Below are 18,897 nucleotides of genomic sequence, written 5' to 3' on the forward strand. Positions count from 1 at the left end.
ATCTTCTAAATCTCTACTTTCCTACTGTCTTCTTCTTCATGCACGCAAGGCTCCTTCCATGGCAAGCTGTATGTTGGGTTTAACCGTTGTCAATGGCTACCTCTCATCCTCTCAGTGAAAATATTCAACGCACGCTGTCACCGCACGGCTAATCATCTGTCGGTTCTCGATCATGTCGGAATAGAATCCAGTGATTCTTTTATGTCTGTCACTAACGCCCAACACTCGTGAGTTTGAAGCTTGTCATAGTCATTCAATCCTCGAATCTTACTCGGAATACCACAGACAAGGTTTAGACTTTCCAGATTCTCAAGAATGGCCGCCAATGGGTTCTAGCTTGTACCACGAAGATTCTGCTTAAGGAATCCAAGAGATACACACTCAAACGTAGGTAGAACGGAGGTGGTTGTCAGACACACGTTCATAGGTGAGAATGGTGATGAGTGTCACGGATCATCACATTCATCAGGTTGAAGAACAACTGGTATCTTAGAATAGAAACAAGTGTGATTGAATGAAAAATAAGAGTAATTGCATTAATCCATCAAGACACAGCAGAGCTCCTCACCCCCAACCATGGGGTTTAGAGACTCATGCCGTAGAAGATACAGTATTAAATGTGTAATGTGTCATGAGATGCGGATACAATAGCAAAAAGTCCTATTTATAGTGAACTAGTGACCTAGGGTTTACAAGAATGAGTAAATGACATAAAAATTCACTTCCGGGGTCCACTTGGTGTGTGCTTGGGCTGAGCATTGAAGCTTTCATGTGTAGAAACTTTTCCTGGAGTTAAACGCCAGCTTTTGCGCCGGTTTGGTTTGGGCGTTTAACTCCAACTTTTGTGCCAGTTCCGGCGTTAAACGCTGGCAATTCTGAAGCTGATTTGGAACGCCGGTTTGGGCCATCAATTCTTGGGAAAAGTATGGACTATTATATATTGCTGAAAATCCCAGGATGTCTACTTTCCAACGCAATTGAGAGCGTGCCAATTGGGCTTCTGTAACTCCAGAAAATCTACTTCGAGTACATGGAGGTCAGAATCCAACAGCATCTGTAGTCCTTTTTCAGCCTCTGAATCAGATTTCTGCTCAGGTCCCTCAATTTCAGCCAGAAAATACCTGAAATCACAGAAAAACACACAAAATCATAGTAAAGTCCAGAAAAGTGAATTTTAATTAAAAACTAAAAAAATATAATAAAAACTAACTAAAATGTACTAAAAACATACTAAAAACAGTGCCAAAAAGCGTATAAATTATCCGCTCATCAGTTCATATACTTTAGTTGCATTTAATAAAGATCATACCCCTTGTTTCCTTCTTATTTTAGCATGAGGACATGCTAACCTTTCATCACATTTAGCCAATGAATTAGCATGATTTTGTGATCTCTCCCTTATTTGTGCTTAATTGTAAAAACATGCTTTCTAAGCCTCTAATTTGATAATTTTAATTCTCTCTTGATTCCATAAGGTGCCTTGATGTGTTTGCTAGTAATCTCAGGATGAAATAGGCTTGGAATGGATCAAAGGAGAAAGGAAGGAAGCATGCAAGTAGAGAGAAGCATAAAAAGCCAAAGAATTGATCCCGGCCAAGGACACGCACGCGCACCAGGCACTCACGCGCACCTCGCAAAATTGGCGAGGGACGTGTACGCATACCGTGCGCGTATGCGTTGTAGTGCGCACGTGATTCTTTTAGTACAACTCGTGCCTGGCGATTTTGGAGGTTTTTAGGACCCATTTGGCGCTGGAATTCTATTAGAGAAGGATTAAGAGGACCAAGGATTGAAGGGGATTCCATCATTCACACTCATTAGGATTAGTTTAGAAGTAGTTTTAGGGAGAGAAGCTCTCACTTCTCTCTAGAAATTAGGATTAGGATTAGACTTAGTTCTTAGATCTAGGTTTTGATTCATGCTCTCTTCTACTCTTCTTCTCAATTTTTTGTTGTTGCATTTATGAATCCTCTATTCTTTTATTGTAATCCCTTTTACTTTGTTTCTATGCTTTGTTGTAGATCTACTTTTGTTCCTTCTATTCTCTTTCAATTCAATTAGATGTAATTCATAATAATTGTGTTCCTTTTGATTGTTGTTGTTAATTCATTGTAATAATTGTTGTTAGATTTCATTCTTGTTGTCAATTTGCTTTGCTTTTCTTTTGTACCTTCCAAGTGTTTGATGAAATGCTTGGTTAGATTTTAGTATAGATTTTGTTCCTCTTGGCTTTGGTGAGTAATTAGTGACTCTTGAGTTATCTAATTCTTTTGTTGATTGATAATTAGAGATTGCTAATTGATTTGAATGCCACTAAAGCTAGTCTTTCCTTTAGGAATTGATTAGGACTTGAGGAATCAAATTGATTCATCCACTTGACTTTCCTCCATGGTTAGAGGTTAACTAAGTGGGAGCAATGGACAATTGGTTGTCACAATTGAGGAGGATAACTTGGGTAGGACTTATAGTTCTCATATCTCGCCAAGAGCTTTGCTAGTTGTTAGTTTATTTTCTTTGCCATTTATATTTCTTGTCTAAAATCTCAAAAACCCCAAAATAACTCACAACCAATAACAAGACACTTTATTGTAATTCCTAGAGAGAACGACCCGAGGTTTAAATACTTTGGTTTATAATTTTAGGGGTTTATTTTAGTGACAAATAATCTTTTGTATGAAAGGATTATTGCTTGGTTTAGAAACTATACTTGCAACGAGATTTTATTTGTAAAATTCTAAACCGTCAAAAATCCAATCATCAATGCACCCTTGTCTTGCTTGTGATATCATTGGGTTGCCACCGACCATTACAACGGTTCGTATCTATTATCGAACTGGGCGTTTGCCGCCTCTTGTAGATCATTTCCTTTTCCTTGAATTCCAAGCTTTTGCTTGAGCCGACCTTACCTCAACTCTTCCTGATACACCCTCTTTGCTCCTCTTATATGACTTGTATGCCTTGGTAACAATGGGATCAAACAAGACACTGCATCGAGCGTAGACAACTACATTGCGTTTATCCTCCCTCTATCAGAGTGGGAAGTTTAGCAAATCTTTGGTAGCTTTGGGGTAAATAGGCTTCTCACCTTCAAACATATCAATGTTGAATTGAACAACTTCATCGACTTCTTCAATAGTAGCCATATTGAAAGAAAATAAGTAAACCTCTTCCATTTTAGCAAAATTAGATATGACCTAGAAACGGTTAGTGTCGATCTTCATCTTTGGTTTCTCAGCAAACTTTAACTTCTTATCTTTGATAGCCTTTTGAACCAGATCCCTAAAACAAACACAATTATTAGTATAATGGTCAGGGACTTGATAAAATTTATAAAATTTTTATTTCTAATTTCAAAAACATGAATTCTTTTTCCCTTATGGGAGTACAAGTTGCTTATCCTTAAGGAGCATGTCAAAAGAATATGACTTGCTTCCAGAAGGAAGAGCCTTTTATTTGGTGGGATTAAGGGATCGATAGACATACGGAGGTTCATCCTTTAATTCCACTGATAAATCCATATTTTATGATAATTTTTGGATTGAAAATAGTGAAATTTATTAACTTAACTTGCACATATTCCTTGTAAATACATGCTTTTGTGTATTTTCTTCTGATTGTACTTAATTGATTGAAGCATGCTTTTTGTGCTACAAAAAGTGTCAAACTAATTCCACTTTTCTCCCATTTGATATCTTGATATATTTATTTAAGTTGTTTAAGGTTTAGGAGACAAGGACGGCTTGGAAAAATGGAAGAAAAACATGCAGAAGTGAATATTTCACGAAGAAACAAAGGAGGAAGAAATCCAGTTCTGTGTGCACGCACAGTTGGAAATTTTGCATGTGTGTGCATGCACAAGTCTGGTTGAGTGCCTTTTTTTAAAATAGCATGTGACACGTGATTTGGGGGCCTTTTTGGCTCATTTCAGATCACTAGAATCCATATTGGAGGCCATTCATGGAGGGGACACACATACACACTCTAATACACTCATTTTTCTTACAATTTTGTTCTTAAGTTTTGTTCATACTTATAGTGAGAGAAACTCTAACTTCTATCTAGGTTTTCTAGGATTAATTCAATTTTGCTTTTAATTTTGGATTTTGATCTTGCTTAATTGTAGTTTTGACTCTTGTTTTCTTGTTCTTGCACTATATTTCTCTTAGAATTTAGTGTTACTTTTGCTCTTCTTTAGTTTACTATTTTATGAACTTGGTGAATTCTTGGTTTATATTAATAAAATAGATGGTTTATATTTTATTCATGTTTATTAGAGTTATTAGTGTTGAATTCTTATAGTTGATTGTTATAATTTTTGCTATTTCTTGAAAGTTATGATGCTTTCTTTTCATGCATGCCAAGTGTTTGATGAAATATTTACATTAATTATGGAGTATATTTTCTCTTTCTTGACTTGGGTTGAAGAATTTGGTGACCTTAAGTCATTAATATCCAATATTGATTAGTAATTTAGAGTTGTTAGTTGATCTTATTTTCATTAATGCTAACCTTTTACTAAAGTCAATTAGTAAGTTGGTTAGGACTTATGAATTAAGATCAATTATGCCTACTTGACTTTTCTAAATGTTTAAAGGTCGATGAAGTGGGATTAAATCTTAACAATTACCATGTTTGTAGTTAATGACAAAGATAGAAATCCTTGACTCTTAACCCTAGCCAAGACCATTTAAGAACTTGAATTTTTCACCTCTTTTTTAGTTCATTGCCTTAATCATTTCTAGCTCACTTTAGTTGCTTTATAGTGTGGTTATTACTTTAATTGTTTCCTGTTATTCCATGATTGCTTAGTTCATCATTTACTTGTTCATTAATTTCATTTTCTTGCAATTTATTTGTTATTTGTTCTTTTAGGTTTTAGTCGATTTATATTCCCGTAATTGCATTCGAAACCCAATTTTCATAACTAATTATATGCATCCTATTACAAGTCCAAGGGAGAACGAACTGCCTATGTGAGGTCGCTCAAGTCTACATTGATGAAGAAACCCGTATTCACATTGAGAAGTCGATCACTTGGAGGGGTATGAAGTACGCCAAGGATCTTGGACGAGCACTGCCTCAAGAGCCAGTTCTCCCTCCTTATCATGAGCAGCCTGAGATGCCCCAGGGACATTACTTCCCTCCACGTGATTATTTGGATCAGTTGACAACATCTATTGAGCAGCTGACATCATCAGTTGACCAGCTGAGGATAGAGCATCAGGATCACTCTGCCCTCCTTTATCAGCTGGTGGAGGAACACTAGAGTCAGAGGCTAGAGTTGGAGGACTAAGGTGCTGGAGAGGATTCCCGGGAGGGAGCAGCCACCAGGACTGAGGTGGTTCAATTTCATTACCTGCTGCTTTTCTTATTTCCTATTTTTCCAGTTATTTTGTCTTACTTTCTATTATCTATTTGAATTCCTTTGCATGATTATTAGTAGTATTTTATTGTTTTTCTAGCTTAGTTATTTAATTTGATATTTTATATTTATTTTGAAAAGTGTCTCATGTATTGCTCACTGAGCTTGAAAAATCAAAGGAAAAAAAAGAAGTAGTAAAATGCATGAGACATGAGTTATATATATTCTGAGTTATTTTAGTTACTTTGATGTTTTGATGTGGTGGTGTTATCTCTGATTCTGAATGTTTTAATGGAATAGTGCATATTTGATACTGAAGTCAAAAATGTTGAGTCTAAAGGTACAGGAACTTAGAGAAATATTATAAATTCTCTAAATTGGGTAAGAAATTGATCCTTGAAGCAAAATAAACAGTAAAAAGAAAAAGTAAAACAAAAAGTAAGGTCTAAGGTTCTGAGTATCAATAGTTAGGAAGGTCAAAAATAATTTAAAAGCTCAAAGAGTTGTTTTTCCTAACCATATGCTTGTGGAGTGAATGTGTCAAGTAATCCTTAGGATAGAGCACTAAGAGTCAAGACCAAGTGCAATTACAGAGTCTGCCAAAGGCTCTGAGTACCACTAACTGGGAGAAATTAAAAGAAAAATTAGAACTCAAAGTGTTTCCAGTTACGTGCTTATGGTGTTCTAGTGTCAAGTTAAGTTTGAGACAAAACATTTAGAGTCACGGCTAGGCTCAAGGTGCAAAGCACCAAAGAAAAGATAAGAAAATATTGTGTTCAAGGATCAATCAGAGCCTAAAGAAGAGAATCCATAATATCATCCGAGTTCTAGTTTTGAAGGGCATCAATATTTTTTAGCTTAAAAGGATAGTCAGATGCCTAATTTATTCAGAATCACAATGGCATTAACCCAACTCAGCAATTCGATAGGAGCCTAAATGAACACTGATGTGAGGATTTATACCGTTTCAAAATTTAACAAAATAAATTCGTCGTGAGCATAGCCAGACTGACAATCGATCCTCAAATCAAAGTTTAATTTTTGGTTGTCACAAGTTCAACCCAATAAATGTAACCGAGAGTATTAGTCCCGGGTCATTCTCCCTATGAATCACAATCGAGTGCCTAATTATTGGTTAAGAGTTTCACGGATTGTGTTGATAAAAGGGCTAGAAAATAAATGGCAAGATAATAAAGAAAACAACTAAAGATAACAAATACTAAAGAGGCATTCATGGCAAGGATTGAGAATTAAGGCTTTCTATCCTAGTCATTAATCATAATACAATAATTAATAAGAGCTAATCCTATTTCATCATCTCCAACATCGGAAGAAGGTATAATGTTATCTTCATATTGAGAGAAAGTCAAATAGGCCTAGTTAATCTCAATTCATAAGTCCTAATCAACTTACTAATTGAATTAGAAAGAGATTAGAGTCAATGGAAATAATATTAACTAACAACTCTAGATCACCAACATAAGTTGGGTAGTAATGACTTAAGATCACCTAATTTCTCTTTCCAAGCCAAGAATGCTCAAAAACTTACTCTAAAATCCAACCAAGCAATTTGTCAAACACTTGGAAGGTATAAAAGGAAAGCATAATAAAATTGCAAAAATAATAAAATCTACTACTACCCAATGCAAGAAATCAACAACAATAATTCAAGCAAATATAAAAGAAACATAAAAAGACATCAATTGCATTAAAAGGAATTAAAATCAACAAAAGTGTTCAAAAACTAAAAAGAGGCATAAACGAGAAATTAACAAGAAATAAGAGAATTGAAGCAAATCAACAAGGAAAAGTAAAGAAAACTAAATCAAAACAAATAATTAAACCTAAATCTAGAAGGAAATTAAACTAAGAACCATAATTTCTAGAGAGAAGAGGGAGCTTCTCTCTCTAGAACTAACCTAATGCATGTTTCCTACACTACCTAATTGCTCCCTCTTAGTCCAATATTCAATTCTGCATCAAATAGCCTCAGAAATGAGATGGATTTGGGCCTGGAAAGCTCAGAAATTCCCCCAGCGTTTTGCCTTTAATGAGGTCACGTTACTAACGTCACGCGTGCGTGTGATCGACGCGTGTGCGTCACCTTGCAAATGCCCCCTCACGCGTGCGTGTGGGTGACGCGTGCGCGTCGCTGGCAGATCTCCTCTCACGCGTACGCATGGATGATGCGTGGGCGTGGCCTTGAGTCCTCCAAATGCTCATTTCTCCATGAATTCTCTACTTTGCATGCTTTTCTCTTTACTTCTTCCATCCAATACTTGCCTTATGAACCTGAAATCACTCAACAAACATATCAAGGCATCTATGGAATTAAAGTGAATTAAAATTTGCAAATTAAAGGCCTAAAAAGCATGTTTTCACTCTTAAGCACAAATTTAGGGAAAATTACAAAACTATGCTATTTCATTGAATAAATGTGAGATAAGTTGATAAAATCCCCTAAATTCAATACAAAATAAACCACAAAATTGGGGTTTATCAAACCTCCCCACACTTAAACCAAGCATGTCCTCATGCTAAAGCAAGAAAGAGATAAAGGGTATCAACATTTATTCAATGCAAACTATCTAAATGCAATCTATCTAAATGAATGCAACTACTTGGTCAAAATAAATAAATTTCCAAAAATACATATATGAATACAAGGGCTAGTGCAATAGCAATCAAATCAAGCCCACAATTAGATTGAGTTATTGAAAAGATTTTACAAACGTGCAAGAAAAGAGATGATCATAGGTGAAAACATGTAATTGAGCGATCGAACCCTCACCGGATGTGTATCCGCTCTAGTCGCTCTAGTGTATATAATTGATTCACGCAATTCTCCTCTAATCATGCTTTCCAAGATTTGTTTTTCATCTAACAATCAACAATTATTCCATGCATACATACAAATATCATGAGGACTTATCCATGGGTTGTAATAAGGCTAGGGTCAAGGTAGGATTGTATTTGGTTAAGTGGACTTGAAATTTGAATCTTTGATTAACTTAAGCTCCCACCTAACCTACAACAACCTATTCAATTCTAATACAAATCTAACTACTCATTCTTCACTTTTTCACATACTCATGTATTCTCTTTCTTTGATTCACAACCTACATGCGTTGATTTTTGTTGAACTTTACTTTGGGGCATTTTGTCTCCTTTTTATTACTTTTTTTTCTTTTTCTATATATATTTTTTTCTTTTTATTTTTCTGTTGTTATATATATATATATATATATATTCATTTCATTTTTTTTCAAAATAACTATATACTAGGGTATCAACGCATATGGTTTACACATAATTAATACATGAGTATGTACCCAATTTCCAAAATTTCGACAAAAATATAAAAACACCCTTTTTATCCCAACCAATGTTCCCAAATTTTTCCTTATTTAAATGATACACACTCTCACTAGCCTAAACTAATCAAAGATCCAAACAAGGGACGTTTATTGTTTTACGCTTCAAGGCTTGTAATGTGCTAAAATTAAGAACAAAGGGGGTTTAGCATAGGCTTAAAGTTGGCTAACAAATGGTAGATAAAAGGAAAGGCTATTTGGGTAAGTGAGCTAAATGAAATGATTGCCTCAATCATATAAATGCATTCATACACAAAATAATGGATATAAAGAATCAAACAAATCAAAGATTACAATCATAGAAAGAGAATAATACACACAAGAATGAAAATAGTGGTTATATGATGTAACCACACAATTAGGCTCAAAACTCACATGCTTATGTGTTCTTAGCTCAAAAACATGTTCCACAATATATACTTCAAGCGAGTTTCATGAATCTTTTTTTCAAATCAATTGGGGTACCCTATAGATAAATTTCTTGAAAAACTTCATTATTTTGACTAAGCTTATTATATTATATATGCAAAATAAGAAAATGCAACTAAGAATCCTAAAAGACCTAAAAAATGAAATGCAAAAGTATTGGGATTAGAAATTATCACCCAAAAATGCCGACTGGTCGGACGACCTCCCCACACTTAAAAGTTTGCACCTTCCTCGGTGCATTCAAAGATGAGCAAGGGGGTACGGTGACTTTCTGGATTGCCACCTTCAGTTGGTGGATCAACCGGCTGTTGCGTGTTCATTCTTCTGCTTCCATTTTTGCTTATGACAAATCATCCTGAATAGTAGGAAACAGGATATGATAAGACAAGTAAATACACAAGCAAGGAAGCATAAATTGTTGGAATGAGGTAATAATCACTAAAATGAAGTGAATGACTCATTTTGTGACATTAAGGAAATGGTGTGTGGGTTTTAATTTGCGCACGGTTTAAAACACACACACTAGCATAAAAAGCCATGTCACAATTACACAAAAGAAGCATGCACTTCACTCAATCTAGTGCTCTCAAAATACTTCAAAGAAAACTTGTAGGTTAAGACAACCAAACAAGCAATAAAGAGGCATAAAAGCATTCAAGCAATAAATGAGCAATCATGAAATGGATAAGATATAGACATAGATTGATGTGTAAGGTAACTTTAATGAACAAAATAGAAAGAGAATAATACACACAAGAATGAAAATAGTAGTTATATGATGTAACCACACAATTAGGCTCAAAACTTACATGCTTATGTGTTCTTAGCTCAAAAATATATTCCACAATATATAATTCAACCAAGTTTCATGAATTTTTTTTCAAATTAATTGGGGTACCTGGTACATGAAATCGTGAGTTCACACTTTTCTCACAACTCCGCGCAGCTGACTAGCAAGTGCACTGGGTCGTCCAAGTAATACCTTACGTGAGTAAGGGTCAATCCCACGGAGATTGTCGGCTTGAAGCAAGCTATGGTCATCTTGTAAATCTCAGTCATGCGGATTCAAATGGTTATGAGGTTTTAATGATTAAAAAAGAAATAAAACATAAAATAGGATAGAGATACTTATGCAATTCATTGGTGGGAATTTTAGATAAGCGTATGGAGATGCTTTGTTCCCTCTGAGCCTCTGCTTTCCTATTGTCCTCATCTAATCATGCGTACTCCCTTCCACGGCAAGCTGTATGTTGGTGGATCACAGTGTCAATGGCTACCATCCATCCTCTTAGTAAAAACATATCTGCTACGGTTTCCCACATGACTAATCAGCTGTCGGTTCTTGATCGTGTTGGAATAAGATCCATTGATCCTTTTGCACACTGTCACTGCGCCCAACAGTCATTAGTTTGAAGCTCGTCACAGTCATCCCATCTCAGATCCTACTCGGAATACCACAGACAAGGTTTAAACTTTCCAGATCTCAAGAATGTTGCCAATTGATTCTAGCTTATACCACGAAGACTCTGATCTCACGGGATGGAAGGCTCTGTTGTCATGAGAGGCAACTATGCGTCGTGAACCAGGAGGCCAAAAGATACACACTCAAGCTCTTGCAGATAGAATGGAAGTGGTTGTCAGGCACGCGTTCATAAGGGAGGATGATGATGAGTGTCATGGATCATCACATCCATCAGGTTGAAGTATGAGTGAATATCTTAGAACAAGAATAAGCGTGAATTGAATGGAAAAACAATAGTACTTTGCATTAATTTATAAGGAACAGCAAAGCTCCACACCTTAGTCTATGAGGTGTAGAAACTCCACCGTTGAAAATACATAAGTGATGAAGGTCCAGGCATGCCCGAATGGCCAGCCCCCAAATGTGATCTAGAGATCCAAAGGTAGTATCAAATGATCTAAAGATGATCTAAAAATATGAATACAATAGTAAAAAGTGCTATTTATACTAAACTAGTAAACCAGGTTTACAGAAAATGAGTAACTAAGTGTGGATAGTGCAGAAATCCACTTCCGGGACCCACTTGGTGTGTTTTTGGGCTGAGCATTGAAGCTTTCACGTGCATAGGCTCTTCTTGGAGTTTAAATGCCAGTTTTGGTGCCAGTTTGGGCATTTAACTCCAGCTTTGGTGCCAGTTCTGGCATTTTACGCCAGAAAATGGTCTCTTATGGGCGTTTGGACGCCAGTTTGGGCCATCAAATCTTGAGCAAAGTATGAACTATTATTCATTGATAGAAAGCCCAAGATGTCTACTTTCCAACGCAGTTAAGAGCGCACCAATTGGGCTTCATTAGCTCTAGAAAATCCACTTCGAGTGCAGGGAGGTCAGAATCCAACAGCATCTTCAGTCCTTTCTCAGCCTCTGAATCAGATTTTTGCTCAGGTCCCTCAATTTCAGCCAGAAAATACCTGAAATCACAGAAAAACACACAAACTCATAGTAAAGTCCAGAAATGTAATTTTTGCATAAAAACTAATAAAAATATACTAAAAAGTAACTAAAACATATTAAAAAACTATGTAAAAATAATGCCAAAAAGCGTATAAATTATCTGCTCATCACAACACCAAACATAAATTGTTGCTTGTTGGTACACGAAATTGTGATCATCAACAATGGCGCCAAAGACTTGGAGCTCTCAAACCTGAATCACACTTTGTCACAACTTCGCACAACTAACCAGCAAGTGCACTGGATCATCCAAGTAATAAACCTTACGTGAGTAAGGGTCGATCCCATGGAGATTGTTGGTTTGAAGCAAGCTATGGTCATCTTGTAAATCTCAGTCAGGCGGATTCTAATGGTTATGATGGTTTTCGAATATAAAGATAAATAAAGCATAAAATAGAGATAGAGATACTTATGTAAATCATTGGTGGAAATTTCAGATAAGTGTATGGAGATGCTTTGTCCCTTCTGAATCTCTGCTTTCCTACTGCCTTCCTCTAATCATTCTTACTCCTTTCTATGGCAAGCTATATTAGGGCGTCACCGTTGTCAATGGCTACTTCCCATCCTCTCAGTGAAAATGGTCCAAATGCTCTGTCACAGCACGGCTAATCATCTGTCGGTTCTCGATCATGTTGGAATAGAATCCAGTGATTCTTTTGCGTCTGTCACTACGCCCAACACTCGTGAGTTTGAAGCTCATCACAGTCATCCCATCTCAGATCCTACTCGAAAAACCACAAACAAGGTTTAGACTTTTCGGATCTTAGGAATGGCCGCCAATAATTCTAGCTTATACCACAAAGACTCCGATCTTTCATAATTGAGGCTAAGAGACACGCGCTCGATCTAAGGTAGAACGAGAGTGGTTGTCAGGCACGCGTTCATAGGTGAGAATGATAATGAGTGTCACGGATCATCACATTCATCATGTTGAAGTGCAGCGAATATCTTAGAATAAGAATAAGTTGAATTGGATAGAAGAATAATAGTAATTGCATTAATACTCGAGGAACAGCAGAGCTCCACACCTTAATCTATGATGTGTAGAAAATCCACCGTTGAAAATACATAAGTGATAAAGGTCCAGGCATGGCCGTGAGGCCAGCCCCCAAGGTCTAAGAACTAAACGTCCAAAGATGTACAATCCCGGATCCCAGATCAATTCAAAGATGCCTCGTACAATAGTAAAACGTTCTATTTATACTAAACTAGCTACTAAGGTTTACAGAAATAAGTCTAAGTGCAGAAATCCACTTTCGGGGCCCACCTTGGTGTGTGCTTGGACTGAGCTTGAGCGTTACACGTGCAGAGGCTTCTCTTGGGGTTAAACGCCAAGTTGTAACGTGTTTTTGGCGTTTAACTCTGGTTTGTGACGTGTTTCTGGCGTTTTACTCCAGAATGCAGCATGGAGCTGGCATTGAATGCCAGTTTGCGACATCTAAACTCAAATAAAGTATGGATTATTATATATTTCTGGAAAGCCCTGGATGTCTACTTTCCAACGGAATTGAGAGCTTCCCATTTGGAGTTATGTAGCTCCAGAAAATCCATTTCGAGTGCAGGAAAGTCAGAATCCAACAACATCAGCAGTCCTTTTTCAGCCTGAATCAGATTTTTGCTCAAGTCCCTCAATTTCTGCCAGAAAATACCTGAAATCACAGAAAAATACACAAACTCATAGTAAAGTCCATAAATGTGAGCTTTGCATAAAAATTAATAAAAAAATCCCTAAAAGTAGCTAGATCCTACTAAAAATTACCTAAAAACAATGCCAAAAAGCGTATAAATTATCCGCTCATCACTTGTCCCCAAGCAACTGAAAACAAAATAGGATAAAAAGAAGAGAATATACAATAAATCTCAAAATATCAATGAAACTTAGTCCCAATTAGATGAGCAGGGCTAGTAGCTTTTTGCCTCTGAACAGTTTTGGCATCTCACTTTATCCTTTGAAGTTCAGAATTTAGATAGTGTTATTGATTCTCCTAGTTCAGTATGTTGATTCTTGAACACAACTACTTTATGAGTCTTGGCCGTGACCCTAAGCATCTTGTTTTCCAGTATTACCACCAGATACATAAATGCCATAGACACATAACTGGGCGAACCTTTTTAGATTGTGACTCAGCTTTGCTAGAGTCCCCAGTTAGAGGTGTCCAGAGTTCTTAAGCACACTCTTTTGCTTGGGATCATGACTTTAACCACTCAGTCTCAAGCTTTTCACTTGGACCTTCATGACACAAGCACATGGTTAGGGACAGCCTGATTTAGCCGCTTAGGCCAGGATTTTATTCCTTTGGGCCTTCCTATCCACTAATGCTCAAAGCCTTGGATCCTCTTTACCCTTGCCTTTTGGTTTAAAGTGCTATTGGCTTCTTTCTACTTGTTTTTTGTTTTCTTTTTTTGCTACTTTTTTTTTCTTTTTTCACTGCTTTTTCTTGCTTCAAGAATCAATTTTATAATTTTTCAGATTATCAATAACATTTCTCTTTGTTCATCATTCTTTCAAGAGCCAACAATTTTAACATTTATAAACTTCAATATAAAAAATATACACTGTTCAAGCATTCATTCAGAAAACAAAAAGTATTGCCACCACATCAAAATAATTAAACTAATTTCAAGATAAAATTTGAAATTCATTTACTTCTTGTTCTTTTGTAATTAGGAACATTTTTCATTTAAGAAAGGTGAATGATTCATGGAATTATTTATAGCTTTAAGACATAGACACTAGACACTAATGATCATGTAATGAAGCTAAAACATAGTCAAATATAAAGCATAAAAAATCAAAAAATAGAAAAATAAGAACAAGAAAATTAAAGAATGGGTCCACCTTAGTGATGGCGGCTATTTCTTCCTCTTGAAGATCCTACGGAGTGCTTGAGCTCCTCAATGTCTCTTCCTTGCCTTTGTTGTTCTTCCCTCATGGCTCTTTGGTCTTCTCTAATTTCATGGAGGATGATGGAATGCTCTTGGTGCTCCATCCTTAGTTGCTCCATATTGGAACTCAAATCTCCTAGAGAAGTGTTGAGTTGTTCCTAATAGTTGTGTGGAGAAAAATGGATCCCTTGAGGTATCTCAGGGATTTCTTGATGAGGGACTTCCTCATGCATTTGTTGAGGTCCATGAGTGGGCTCTCTTGTTTGCTCCATCTTCTTTTTGGTGATGGGCTTGTCCTCTTCAATGAGGATGTCTTCCTCTATGAAAATTCCAGCTAAATTGCATAGGTGACAAATGAGATGAGGAAAGGCTAACATTGCCAAAGTGGAGGGCTTGTCAGCCACTTTATACAGTTCTAGAGGTATGATCTCATGAACTTCCACTTCCTCTCCAATCATGATGTTATGGATCATGATGGCCCGATCCACAGTTACTTCGGACCGGTTGCTAGTAGGAATAATAGAGCGTTGGATGAACTCTAATCATCCTCTAGCCATGGGTTTGAGGTCAAGCCTTCTTAGTTGAACCGGCTTGCTTTTGGAGACTCTCTTTCATTGAGCTCCTTCTACACATATGTCTATGAGGACTTGGTCCAACCTTTGATCAAAGTTGACCCTTTTAGTGTAGGGGCGTGCATCTCCTTGTATCATTGGCAAGTTGAATGCCAGCCTTACATTTTCCAGACTGAAATCTAAGTATTTCCCCTGAACCATTGTGAGCCAATTCTTTGGGTTCGGGTTCATACTTTGATCATGGTTTCTAGTGATCCATGCATTAGCATAGAACTCTTGAACCATTAAGATTCCAACTTGTTGAATGGGATTGGTGAGAGCTTCCCATCCTCATTTCCTAATCTCATGTCGGATCTCCGAATATTCGCTCTTTTTGAGTTTGAAGGGGACCTCGGGAATCACCTTCTTCTTGGCCACAACTTCATAGAAGTGGTCTTGATGGACCTTTGAGATGAACCTCTCCATCTCCCATGACTCGAAGGTTGAAGCAATTGTCTTCCCCTTCCTCTTTCTAGAGGTTTCTCCGGCCTTAGATGCCATTAATGGTAATTAAAAACAAAAAGCAACGCTTTTTCCAACACCAAACTTAAAATGTTTTCTCGTCCTCGAGCAAGAGAAGAAAGAAGGGAGGAGAAGAAGAAGAAAATGAAGGAGATGGAGGGGTGTGAGTGGTTTGGCCAAGGGAGGAAAGAAGTGTTTATGATGTGTGAAAATGAAGGAGAGATGAGGGGTTTATATAGGAGTGGAGAGAGGGGCAGGGTTTGTGTATTAGGGGTTGGGTTTGGGAGGGAAATGGTTTGAATTTGAGTGGGTAGGGGTAGGTGGTTTGTATGATGGGTTTATGGGAATTAGGGAATGAATGTGAGTGGTGAAGAGAATATGGGGAAGAAGGTAGGATTTGATAGGTAAATGGTGTTTTGGGTTGAGTGTTATGGAGAAGTGTGAAGAGGAGAGAGAGTGAGGTGGGGTAGGTGGGGATCCTGTAGGGTCCACAAATCCTGAGGTGTCAAGGATTTTGCATCCCTGCACCTTGCTAGCGTTAAACGCCCCTCTATGTGCCTTTCGGGCGTTTAAACGCCAGTCTGCTGCCCTTTTCTGGTGTTTAAACGCCCAGAAAGGTGCCAGACTGGGCGTTTAAATGCCCATTTTTATACCTTTACTGGCGTTTAAACGCCAGTTAGCCTGCCAGTTCTAGCATTTAAATGCCAGACTGCTGTCCATTTCTGGCGTTTAAACGCCCAGAATGGTGCTAGGCTGGGCGTTAAACGCCTATTTTGGTATCCTTACTGGTGTTTAAACGCCAATAAGCTCTTCCTCCAAGGTGTGCTATTTTTGATGCTATTTTTTATTTTGCTTTAATTTTTACAATTATTTTTGTGACCCCACATGATCATCATCCTAAAGAAAACAAAATAACAAAGGAAAATAAAATAAAAGAGTAATTTATATAGATAAATAAAATTGGGTTACCTCCCAATAAGCGCTTCTTTAATGTCAATAGCTTGACAGGAAGCTCTTACAGAGCTTCACAGATGCTCAGAGCATGATTGTTGCCTCCCAACACCAAACTTAGAGTTTGGATGTGGGGGCTTTGCTTGACTCTGCATGGAGAGAATTGGATGAAGCTTTTCATGCTTCTTCTCCATGTTTACAAAGGAAAATTCTTGGGCCTTAAACACAAGGTAGTCCTCATTTACCTGAAGAACTAACTCTCCTCTGTCCACATCAATCATAGCTTTTACTGTGGCTAGGAAGGGTCTTATAAGGATGATGGATTCATCCTCATCCTTCCCAGTGTCTAGGATTATGAAATCAGTAGGGATGTAAAGGTCTTCAACCTTTACCAAGACATCCTCTACAAGTCCATAAGCCTGTTTCTTTGATTTGTCTGCCATCTCTAGTGAGATTCTTGCAGCTTGTACCTCAAATATCCCTAGCTTCTCCATTACAGAGAGTGGCATGAGGTTGATACTTGATCCTAGGTCATATAGAGCCTTTTCAAAGGTCATGGTGCCTATGGTGCAAGGTATCAAGAACCTTCCAGGATCCTCTTTCTTTTGAGGCAATGTCTGCTGAATCCATGTATTCAGTTCATTGATGAGCAATGGAAGTTCATCCTCCCAAGTCTCATTACCAAATAACTTGGCATTCAGCTTCATGATTGCTCCTAGATATTGAGCAATTCGCTCTTCAATAGTAACCTCATCTTCTTCAAAAGAAGAATACTCTTCAGAGCTCATGAATGGTAATAAGAAGTTCAGTGGAATCTCTATGATCTCTGTATGAGCCTCAGATTCTTTTGTTTCCCCATTAGGAAACTTCTTATTGGTCAGTGGACGTCCATTGAGGTCTTCCTCAATGAAAATCATGCCATCCTCCTCCTCTATAGGTTCGACCATTTTGGTCATATTAATGGCCTTGCACTTTCTCTTTGGATTCTCTTCTGTATTGCTTGGGAGAGTACTAGGAGGAGTTTCAGTAATTCTTTTACTCAGCTAACCCACTTGTGCCTCCAAATTTCTTATGGAGGACCGTGCCTCAGTCATGAAACTGAGGGTGGTCTTAGATAGATCAGAGACTATATTTTTGAAGCTAGAGAGGCTCTGCTCAGAATTTTCTATCTATTGCTGAAAAGATGATGGGAAAGGCTTGCTATTGCCAAAACTGTTTCTTCCACCATTATTGTTATTGAAGCCTTGTTGAGGCTTATGTTGATCCTTCCATGAAAAAGTTGGGTGATTCCTCCATGAAGGATTATAGGTGTTTCCATAGGATTCTTCCATGTAATTCACCTCTTCCATTGCAGGATTCTCAAGGTCATAAGCTTTTCCTTCAGAGGAGGCGTCTTTAGCACTACCGGATGCAGCTTGCAATCCAGTCAGATTTTGAGAAATCAGATTGACTTGCTGAGTCAATATTTTATTCTGAGCCAATATGGCATTTAGAGTATCAATCTCAAGAACTCCTTTCTTCTGAGTCACCCCATTATTCACAGGATTTCTCTCAGAAGTGTACATGAACTGGTTATTTGTAACCATTTCAATGAGTTTTTGGGCTTCTGCAGGCATTTTTAGATGAAGAGATCCACCAGCAGAGTGACATCTTGGATAACTCAGACAGACCATCATAGAATATACATATAATGCTCCATTCTGGAAACATGTTAGAAGGACACCTTTTGGTTAATTGCTTGTATCTTTCCCAAGCTTCATAGAGGGATTCACATTCCTTCTGTCTGAAGGTTTGGACATCCACTCTGAGCTTACTCATCTTTTGAGGTGGAAAGAATTTGGTCAAGAAAGCATTGATTGGTTTAGCCGCTTAGGCCTGGATTTTATTTCCTTGGGCCCTCCTATCCATTGATGCTCAAAGCCTTGGATCCTTTTTACCCTTGCCTTTTGGTTTTAAGGGCTATTGGCTTTTTCTGCTTGCTTTTTCTTTTTCTTTCTATTTTTTCGCCTATATTTTTTTTCGCAAGCTTTTGCCTTTTTCACTGCTTTTTCTTGCTTCAAGAATCAATTTCATGATTTTTCAGATCATCAATAACATTTCTCTTTGTTCATCATTCTTTCAAGAGCCAACAGTTTTAACATTTATAAACAACAAGATCAAAAATATGCACTGTTTAAGCATTCATTCAGAAAACAAAAAGTATTGTCACCATATCAATATAATTAAACTAAATTCAAGGATAAATTCGAAATTCATGTACTTCTTGTTCTTTTGAATTAAAACATTTTTCTTTTAAGAAAGGTGAAGGATTAATAGAATTTATTCATAGCTTTAAGACATAGTTACTA

The sequence above is a fragment of the Arachis duranensis genome, chromosome 9 (genome assembly GCF_000817695.3).
Source record: "Arachis duranensis cultivar V14167 chromosome 9, aradu.V14167.gnm2.J7QH, whole genome shotgun sequence".
Classification (NCBI taxonomy): domain Eukaryota; kingdom Viridiplantae; phylum Streptophyta; class Magnoliopsida; order Fabales; family Fabaceae; genus Arachis; species Arachis duranensis.